This window comes from Ambystoma mexicanum, chromosome 9 (assembly GCF_040938575.1).
Source record: "Ambystoma mexicanum isolate Mex_15411 chromosome 9, UKY_AmexF1_1, whole genome shotgun sequence".
In the NCBI taxonomy this organism is placed as follows: domain Eukaryota; kingdom Metazoa; phylum Chordata; class Amphibia; order Caudata; family Ambystomatidae; genus Ambystoma; species Ambystoma mexicanum.
In genome coordinates, this window is record NC_090931.1 from 1307499996 (window position 1) to 1307511451 (window position 11456).

The window sequence follows — 11456 nt, forward strand, 5'->3', positions numbered from 1 at the left end:
TGAACCCATCCCATATGAGGTGAGTGCCCTGTTTTACCAAGTTGGTCCCTCCTCCCCCCTCATTTAGATCAATTGGTATAAATGCTATGGCCCAGTACACCACCAGGCCAAACAACATTGAAAAGAATATCACTGCGCAGAAGAACAAACCACATTCATATGAGTATTGTCTCAAATTAAAAGCACTGTTTCTATTTCTATCTAATCTACAGTTGTTGACATCGGGGGCCCCCTCCGTTGCCATGGTTATTTCTACAGAATGAGACATAAATGCTGGTTAAGCAATCACATATATATATATATATTGTTCCTCTCATTTTTATATATACGTTTCCAATATTCTTATTAATTTTTGTTTCTTCTATGATAATCATTCTTTTTTAATGGATACCACTAATATGCTAAAAAGTGAAAGATAGAAAGAGATCGAGAGAGATAGAGAGAGAAAGAGACTATGTGCATCATCACTTGCTATTGCAATCCTATCATTTTTGACACCTGTAACCTTTAGTTTCTTCACATTTTTATACTCCAGAATGTACATCTTGTTCCAGTTTAATCACTTCATTTCTCTTATTCTTTTGTTTCACATATCTCGTCAGCTGTCCAATTTTCCTTTTATGTTTGGGTCTCTCTTTCTGACCTATCTGTGTCCTCATTTTGTGCTACACTGTCATATGCTTTGCGTATGTCGTACAAATGTATCCAATACCTCAGGCCTTTTACATTCACGCCTGTGGGTGTGCAATACACAACTTCATATGGGCCGTGGAACCTCAGTGCATTCCACCAATGTACAAAACTCTTCACGTACACCATCTCCCCTGGCATGAGCTGACCTCTAGGGCGATCTGTGGCTGGCGTTACCTTATCATTTGCTGTTTCTTGTGTGAATGGTGGTGCTAGCTGTCTTGCAATCATACGCGCTGCTTTTGTACGTTTTTTCAGATGCTCATGAAACTCTTCTCCTAGCACTGTTGCACTTCTGTGTGCATCTGACTGTCTCTGTAGTGTGGAGTGTGCTGTGTGCATGCGTCTATCTGTCACTATATCATGGGGGGACAGATGGTGGTCCTTGCTGGGTTGGTTTCTTAATTCAAACAGGGCCACTGGTAAACAATATACCCAATTTTTCTTCAGAGCGTGAAATAGTTTTGATAGTCTTCTTTTAAGGAGTCTGTTTATTTTCTCAACAACGCCATTTGATTGTGGGTGATAAATCGTGCATAATTTGTGAGTAATGCCTAACATTATTGTTACTTCTTTGAACAGATCATTGACGAAATGCATTCCATTGTTGGAACATATTACATCACATATTCCCCAGCGGGGGAGCACTTCCCGCAATAGGAACTTGGCAGCACACTTTATGTCTGGGTGGGCGCAGGGGCCTGCTTCTACCCACCTTGCAACAGGCCAGGGTGCCCCTCCTAGTTCCCTTTCACAACAGCCTGTCAATCTCTTAGCCAAGGGCAGGGGGACGTTTCCTTTGTTCAGGGAGAGGTGTGGAATTTGTTTGAAGCACAGTGTGGGAAACATTAACTCCTAAACACAATGTCTAAAAATTGTCTTGCCTTAAAATATAACTTACATTTTTCACAAATACATCAAACAATTTCTTACTTCAAGCCTTTTCAGAATATAGTTTTGAATTGTATCCACCTCTTAGGCTTCTGATAGCAAGTCTTTCTTTGGCATAGTTTGAGTTCAATGAACAACTTTACACAAAATGGTTTTAAATCTCTGGCTTCTGATAGAAGTGAGTAATGGTATTACACCCATTTTTGACAGATTTCTTCCAGCAAGCAATCCTCAAAAGTGGACTTTGTTCAGATAACACATACTTCTGTGGACCTTATATTTATGTAGATTCTTGAAGGAGAATGATGTTGACCACCCAACAAGGAGGTTGGATCTTTTTGGGTGGTTTGAGAGCCATGATTTTTGCAAATTTGACAGCAATAAAAAAGGATTTTTGAAAACAGCTTTGTTTCCTTTGTAATGATTTCGCTCTGTGGGCATCCAAATGATGGGTTTTGGCAGTGATCTCCTGTGTTACCACAGACATAGGCAAAAGTAGATGGTGGCCTATTTTTCAGCTTTTTCACTGCGCACTTTCTGGTGATTTCTAGCGAGCAGCATGCTTTCCAGTGGCCATTTCTGAGGTTTCTGCTGCCAGCAATACACAGTAATGTTGCAGGGCTTGGATTAGTGGGTTGAGACATCCCACAGAGCACACATAGCAGCTCTCATTAGGTGTTTGCTTTGCAGTAGAGCTCATGTCTGCGTACCATTTATTAGACTGGTGGGGTTTATCTGGGTCTTCTATTGCATCTAGTCCTAGTCGGTGGTATTCATCATATTTCTTCCGTCCCGACCCCCTTTTTCATCTTCTATTACCTCCCGGGTGCCCCAGACGGAGCTTTCTTATCACCATGCTGGGTTAAGGGTGTTCCACCTGACCTCCCTTTTCCAACTTGTTATATAGAGCAATAAACCTCTCTACAGTTTTTTCATCATTCTGCTCCACACTCTTAGGGAATACTGCATATTGTTCAGTTGTGTCAGGTACAAGTGATACAGCTGGATCGGGATCATAATATAGCCTGGGTATTTCAGAGGGGTCTAGGTTGTTCATGTCATAGACATTGAACTCGGATTCGTTATATCAGCCAGTGGGGCGTACTGATACAATTATGCTGATTGTGTTATTTTTGTGCTGTGTGCCATTTCTCTATGTCCCATGCTCCCAGATGAGTTTGAACCCATCCCATATGAGGTGAGTGCCCTGTTTTACCAAGTTGGTCCCTCCTCCCCCCTCATTTACATCAATTGGTAGAAATGCTATGGCCCGGTACACCACCAGACCAAACAACATTGAAAAGAATATCACTGCGCAGAAGAACAAACCGCATTCATATGAGTATTGTCTCAAATTAAAAGCACTATTTCTATTTCTATCTAATCTACTGTTTTTGACATCGGGGGCCCCCTCCGTTGCCATGGTTATTCCTACAGAATGAGACATAAAGGCGGGTTAAGCAATCACATATATATATATTGTTACTCTCATTTTTATATATACGTTTCCAATATTCTTATTAATTTTTGTTTCTTCTATGATAATCATTCTTTTTTAATATATACCACTAATATGCTAAAAAGTGAAAGATAGAAAGAGATCGAGAGAGATAGAGAAAGAGACTATGTGCATCATCACTTGCTATTGCAATCTTATTATTTTTGACACCTGTAACCTTTAGTTTCTTCACACTTCTCCTAGCCCTGTTGCACTTCTGTGTGCATCTGACTGTCTCTGTAGTGTGGAGTGTGCTGTGTGCATGCGTCCATCTGTCACTATCTCATGGGGGGACAGATGGTGGTCATTGCTGGGTTGGTTTCTTAATTCAAACAGGGCCAGTGGTTAACAATATACCCAATTTTTCTTCAGAGCGTGAAATAGTTTTGATAGTCTGCTTTTAAGGAGTCTGTTTATTTTCTCAACAACGCCATTTGATTGCGGGTGATAAATCGTGCATAATTTGTGAGTAATGCCTAACATTATTGTTACTTCTTTGAACAGATCATTGACGAAATGCATTCCATTGTCGGAACATATTACATCACATATTCCCCAGCGGGGGAACACTTCCCGCAATAGGAACTTGGCAGCACACTTTATGTCTGGGTGGGCGCAGGGGCCTGCTTCTACCCACCTTGAAAAGGGGTTCACTACCACTATCATGTATCGAGATCCATTACATCTTTCTCCCATATCTGCATAATCTAAATGCAGTTCTCGGAATGTTCCAATTGGCTTGGGAAATGTTCCTCGTAGTGTTCTCAATGTCATTCCTGAATTGTATGTCTGGCATGTAGTGCATTCTATCACCATTTTGGACATTTGCTCTTGCAATCCTGGCACAAACCAATTTTCCTGTAGTTCAGCTGCAATACATTGTTTGGCATTGTGGGCTGGGAAGTGAAGCTGTGTGAAAGCTATTTCTAGTAGTTTCTGGGTCATTACTACTTTACCTGTGTTATTCTGTTGCCAGAGAAGGTCAGTGGATGATTGGCTACACCCTCTTTTTCCCCATAGTTCCTTTTCCTCTACTGATGCGTCCTGTTGTAATTCTAATACCTGAGAGACTGGCATAGAGTTGTATCCATCCCCTTGCTCTTCTTCCACATGTTTTTAAGACCTACTCACCTGTTTTTTCTTTATTAGAATAAGACACTTCTTTGGCGTCAGCATCCGCTGCCACGTTACCAATGCCACAACCGTTGGCTCTTTTAGGGCTTCTATTAGTTATGTTAGTAATTCAGCATGCTGTACTGGGTACCCATCTGCTCTTCGAAACCCTCTCTTTCCCCAGCAGCCCAGGCCCCCATGCACCGTTGTAGTTATGTATGCAGAGTCAGTGTATATTATTACTGAGCTTCCCTTTGCTATATTCAGTGTTTCAATTAGTGCCACTAGTTGAGCTGCTTGTGCTGAAAAATGTCCGGGCAATCTCTTTTGGACTATTACTTCATATCCACCTTCTTCCAATCGTACCACTGCCACCCCCACGTGTTTTTCTCCTGTCTCCCAATTTATTGATGCTGACCCGTCTATAAAATATACCTCTCCTTCTGCCAGTGCATCCTCATTGGTCGTGGGTGTACCATCATCTTCCCCTGTGTATGTTGCAAAATTGTGTGTTTGCATGTTTTCCACTGTGCATGCTTCTGTGAGAAATGTGGCTGGGTTCACTGTTTTACACCTCACTATGTGTATATTTGCACTTGAGAGTATTATTTCATATGCTATGGCTCGTTGTGTTGTGAGTGTACTTTTTAGATCTTTCTAGTATGGTAAACAGTGAATGCTCAACGTATAGAGTCACGGAGCATCCCATCACAATTCTTTCACTCTTTTCAATGGCAAATGCTGCAGCTGTGAGAGCTTGTTCGCACACGATGTGTCCCTGCATTACTGTGTCTAGTTTACCACTATAGTACACCAGAGGCTTGTGACCCAATGATGTTTTTTGTGTCAGTACTGCCGTCATTAGTGAGCCATCACAGTGCGAAAATAAATAAAATTTGCGTTCGTAATCTGGTGTGGCTAAAACGGGTGCCGTCGATATCAACTCTTTCAGTGTGCTGAAGGCAGTGTGCATTTCTGGTGTCCATTGTATTGCTATATTCTCCCTCTCTGATTCTTTCAGGCCCTGTAGGAGAGGTTTTGTGTACCCTGCGTACGCTGACATCCATGCATGGCAGTAGTTGCACATGCCCAGAAATTTCTGCATTTCCTTCACTGTTCTTGGCACATTCACAGCTCGCACTGCAGCTGCCCTATCGGGTATTATTCTTTTTTCATCTTTTAATATCAGCTGACCCAAATACAACACTTCTGCCAAACAGTATTGTAATTTTTCCCTGTCCACTTTGTAGCCTTTGTGTGCCAACAATGTCAATAGTGTTACAGAGTCCTGTCTGCACTCATCCTCATTTCCACAAATCAAGAGGTTGTCTACTTATTTAATGATTGTGCTCTTTGTGTCAATATTTCCAAGATCTTCATGTAAGATTCTGTAGAATATAATTTGGCTCTCACAATATCCCTGGGGCAATCTACAATGTTCATATCCCCTCCCCCCCAGGGTGTAGGCTGTCAGATATTGTGACTCGGGGTCTAGTGGAACTGAGAAGAATGCGTTCTTCAGGTCTACCACTGTAAAACATGACACATCTTTGGGTATGCTGCACAAAATTGATGCTGGATTACGGACACGTGGGAACTGCTTTTGTATGACGTCATTGATGAGGCATAGGTCCTGTATCATCCTCCAAGCCCCTCTCTTTGCCTTTTTTATGGGGTATATACATTATTACAGGGTGAATTTGAGGGTACTATGATCCCTTGCTGTAGTAGGGCGTGTATTGTTTCTTTTATCCCCTCTTCTGCTTATTGTGACAAGGGGTACTGTTTTACCTGGGGCAATAATGCCCCTGGTTTTAGTTTTATTTTTACTGGTGTCACTTCACGCAACAATCCCACGTCATGTGGGCCTGTTGTCCATAAATCTTTTGGCACCAGTTGCATGTCATCATTGAAAAATGCAGGTGGTGTGCTCTCCACCACCATAAGCGGTAGAGGCACTTGTCGATTCTGAATCATTATGACACAGGGAATTGCTATTTCCATTATTATTTCTATCACTGTCTGAGTCAATGAAGAGCTCCTCGTCAGACAAATCTTGTAAGGCTATGTTGGCATTTATGCACAACACTGTTCGTCATTCACATCCATGTATATCCCGCCCTATCACTGCTATCCTTTGTGATGATACCTCTACCCCATGTAAATCTAGGGACACCACCGATCCTGGCATTATCTCGGGGCGTGCTACAGGACGGAACACAAATTCTGTTGGCATTCTACATTCTTCATGCTTCAGTTCAGGTACAACCCGTGCTAGTGTCTTCAACCCCTGGATGAACATATCTGAGTCTACGGGTATTCCACGTACCTGCTGTGCCGTGCCTTGTTTGTGTATTACTAGCATTGCTTGCAAGGGACAGATCCCAGGAGTAGAACACACTATCCCCCTTTCTGTAAAGGAAATGGTCATATTGAATTTACTAAGGAGGTCCCTCCACAGCAGATTTATGGGTGAATCTTCATAGTACAAAAGAGGTGCTCGCACTGTTTTTCCCCTACTGTTACATCCAATTCTTCAATGGATAGAACCTCGACCACCGCCCCAGAGAACCCCTGCACCTACATTTTATGATTAGATAACGGAAACCTAACACAGGGTAACACTTGCACACCAATTTTCAAACAGGATTCCACAAAAACATGGGTAATTGTTATTCTAAAAGATGGGTTAGTAATATTTAAGGTGCAGGGGAGAATGGCTCAGCCTTGTAATCTAGGCTGGGATACAAATATAGAACAAAAGAAATCCAAATTATGGATAACTGCGTCCCCTGCACACTTTCAATCAGGCCAATGGCCTAAATGGATTAAATGAAAAGACTTTTTTCAAGAGTCGGTCAAAAATACAATTAAATGCCACTTTACGATTCAGATTTCAAATATGTAGACATTTTTTAAAAAGGAAAAATTCCAGGAGTCGTTTTCTTTAGAGAAAGATGGTCTTCTCTGATTTATTCATTTTTTCTAGTTGCCCAACGCGTTTCGAGATAACATTCTCTCTTCATCAGAGGCTTAAGTTTCAACATCATAAGCATCTACAAAAAAATATATTGAAAATGCTTCAGTCTTATTCAAAAGATTTCATACCTTAACAGTAAAAGAACTCATATTGCCTCAAGCTACCTCACTTGTCCAGGTAGAGCTTAATTTAAACAAAACAATGTTTCATTTTTGTAAATCATAGGGTACTCTCGGATGGATAACATGTCCTTTCTGTTGTAGGTTGTCTAAAGATACCTTGTTCTAAACCGTCTGGTAATCCAACACGTCTTTTTTGGGAAGAAAATATATTTAACCAAAGCCCATCTTAAAAAGCGAAAGGATAGCAGATTAAAAAATGGACGATCCTACTTGGGATGTGTGAGCCTAAAGGGTCTTACAAAAGGAGTAAAAGAGAAGGACTCACCCTTCTTCCAAAGTCTGAGTAAGAGAAAGTAGGTGCCAGGGCTGGGAGCAGGTAATCTCCCAGGTATAATCAGTAGAGTGGAGACAACCTAGTCTCAATTGATGAAAGGTCAGGATCCCACTCCTAAGGGAGTAAAGATAGTGCATGGTGACAAAAGTAAAAATAGTAAAAATAGTAAATAGGAGCGTGTGGGGATCCAAATTACCTTATTTCTGTAGGCGGCAGTAACAGAGAAGCAGTCAGGAAGCAGAGCTTTCCGACTGCCTCCGTCGCACCTCTGTTTATATATGATATGTGGGGTCTATGACGTCACCCGCGCATGCGTGAGCGACGCCAGAAGAGACGACGTCACCCACGCATGCGCGGGTGGCGTCAGAGATGTGAGCTGTTTGGGTCCAATGACGTCACCCGCGCATGCGCGATCGGCGTCGAAAGTGATGACGCCACACCCGCATGCGCGGGTGGCGCCAGACAAGGTATCAGCAGTCACATTAGTTGAAGAAAAGGAAGATAACAGCATACAAACAAAGATTATAAGGATAACGTGCATGTACCAGTGGCCAAAGAGATAGTGGTGCCACTCATGTAACTGATACCCATCTGGTAGGGTATGAAAAGTCTATTTGGATGGTGTAAAAAAAGGTGTGTGTAGCAACTAAGGATAATAGAGGGCTCGAAAAATGAGAGCTGTGAGTAGTTTGGAAAGAATAGGTAGTACTGGACATAGTGAGAGCTGGGAGTAGTTGGGAATGGTGAAAAAGCCTGTGGACACTCGGTGTGAAAAGAACAGAGAAATTAGTTTAAAGCTCATACAAAAAATGAAGTCACATGTATGTAGTAAGACAAATAATTGTTTTTGCATAAAAAGAAGAATTGTTTTTGCATTGTTTATGGGTGTACAATCTTGTGTTCATCACAATCGGCATCTGAAGCATTCCAAACTTAAGCTGCTTGAATTGGAACATACAATACAAAGTCAGTTTCCGATATAGTCTTACCCCTAGGCACATGGGTGTACAATTTTGTGTTCATCATAATCAGCATTTTTAACATTCCAAACTAAATGTGCTCTACTTACAACGTTCATGCAAAGGTCATCGACACCAAGTGGTCGAATTCGGGGAAATAAAAACTGACTTTGTACATGTTGTATGCTTGTATGCCTACAGGAATGGACCTACATAGTATTCTTCATTCAGTCCCAGGGGATTCATAGCATCAAGTTTATTGATCCAAAACAGTTCCCTTTGTGCCAGTAATTTGGGTAAATTACCCCCTCTGTTAAATGGACGTATAACTTCCAATATTACCAGTCTCATTTGAGAGACATTGTGTCTCATATCTCGAAAATTTTTGTAGGCTGCTATTTTAATCAAGAGCTTTGACTGTTGGCTGTCGGAAGCGGCTGCGGGACGAGTGTACGGGACGTGTTAGCTCGAAAAGAGCAGCGTCGGCTTGACGGTCACGGTCACGGGGACGTAGGGTCCCTTACTCTAACCTGAATCTGTGCAGCGCGGCCGCGGAAGGAGCTGCATTTGCCAAACGCTCCAGGAGGAGCGCTGAAAGAGCCGTGTGACGAGTGGGGGTGCCGTGAAGAAGTACAGACCCGTGAGTTTGGCACTGGGCGGCTGGGGTGGACCTCTGAGGTGCGGAGGACCACTCCATATCGTGCGGTCCCTACTGTCAGGTACCTGAGGTGCCTACCTCGGTGCCGTTTGACGCCTGCCTGCCACCTGCCTGCCCCGGTGCTTCCTGCATATATACATACATTGCGACTGGGAGAAAGTCGCAGACTGCGAGCAGGTCACGGAGAGCGGCTAAAGGCGGCATATAGGAGCCCAGAGAGGTGAGCGGGGAGCTACAACGAGGGGCCGGAGGGTGAGCGTACCTCTGGACCTTTGTGGGGGGGACTTTGAATCCAACCCGTGCGGACTCATATATCAGCCGGGGGTGTTTACCGCTAGCTACCTATTGATACCACCACGGTCGCTCCTGCACTCTATGCACAATACGCAGATATATTGAGTGAATACGTGGCTCCTACAACAGGGGAACTCAACATACTTACCCGGTGACTGTGGGCTTTGAGCTCTTGAGCCGGATTTTACAGCCCCCTAGACTGCTGGACAAGTGGAAAGTACAGATTAAGGAGGTAATCTGTCTCTACTCGTCAGTGTAATTTCAGGGGAATTTATCCTCTTATTAATCTGCAGTCCCCTTGTATAAATACTAGTGGAGACTAATTGACATCCTTGGGACTCTGAAATTCTAGCGATTCGCTACACAGTTATGCAGCGGGGCAAAAGAGCCCCCTATTCGATTTACAATCTGCGTAAATCTAAGTGCCCCCCTACTAAGGAAATTAAAGAATGCTCGAAAATAGGGGATAAGATCAAGAAGAATGTCAAACTCACTTTACCAGTGACGCAAGGGGCTATCACTGAGTATTTTCCGAAGAATCCTCCCCCTCCCATCAATTCAACAGCAATTGAGGAAATGGTAACATCAAATCCTAGGGGTAATAACTCTTTAAACACCTCTAACTTCGATGACATTGACAACAATTCCCTGTTGGAATTATGCTTATCTATACAGAGAGGAATGCGGGCTCCAACTCCATCAAGACCCTCAAGTAATATAACGCCCCCCAAAGACACCAGCATGACCGAGGCCATAGGGGAGTTAGACACTATGGGAAGGAGTGAACGTCTGTCTGTCTCGCCTAATTTAGCAATGGCGTCGATGGAGGATGAACCTGACAACGAGATAGAAGACAGCATTGATGAGCACCCTAGCTCTTCTAAGATAATTGAGCTGCAATCTTCGGTGGCGGCACTACAATTCGCCATCAAGATACTCTTACAGATGTCTGGACGCATCTTGGCTAATACTAATGCCATTACCTTAGCGCTAGATCATAAAGATCTACCACGAGAAGAGGCAGAGATCAACCTATCGGCGGCATTATGTATAGGTAACGAGATGAATGATCAAGAAGTGGCGATGGAGGGAAATGAAGATCCGGAGGTATTTGATAATAATATGATACCTGAGTTACTCCAAGAAGAAGGGGACGAACAGGAGCGGGAGCACAGTCCCCGGTCTCCCCTCACTCGCAAACAACGCAGATCAGCTAAAAAGGCACAGAAGAACAAAGCAGCTACATTGGAAGTTCAGCATCCTCCATCTAGCCCTAAACCAGCGATTGAGTCACGATCAAAAAAAGCTAGAAAAAGAATGGTAAGAGCCGCCCAAAGGGCCGCTAGGACTAAGGGCCCCTTGACAGACTGGCTGACATCTGAGGAAAAGCCAATTGTAGTGGACGATAATGAAGCTTCTGTGATACATGAAGATCCTGACCTTGAATCCAGTATACATACACATGGGGAAGACGTCCCTGAGATACAGGCGAAAGATCCCGATGAACTTAGCTTAATGGACCAGAAAAAAATTGGGAGCGAGAAATCTACCCAGCGTATATGCTTCATTAAGACCTTATACCCAAGTGGCAAAAACCCCTGGCTAGCACGCTCGGAGTTGCTAGCAAGATTATATCATATACCTCAATTACGCGTGTTAAAATCGGAGGATTTTTTGTTTATTGAACCACTGGGGTGTCCGAATCCCAATGTATCTGCCATACACTGTGTTTTTTCAACCACGGCACAATTAATTAGGAAATATAAAGAAGAGTTGTTAATAGTGGACATTGAGATTGACGTGGACCCCCTGGAGAAGGATCCTGCACAGGAATCAGAGGATTCTACACCAGTAACTGTGGTAGACACTGTGCCTATAATAAGGGGAGGGGAAAACCCGGCGCTGAGGGAAATACAG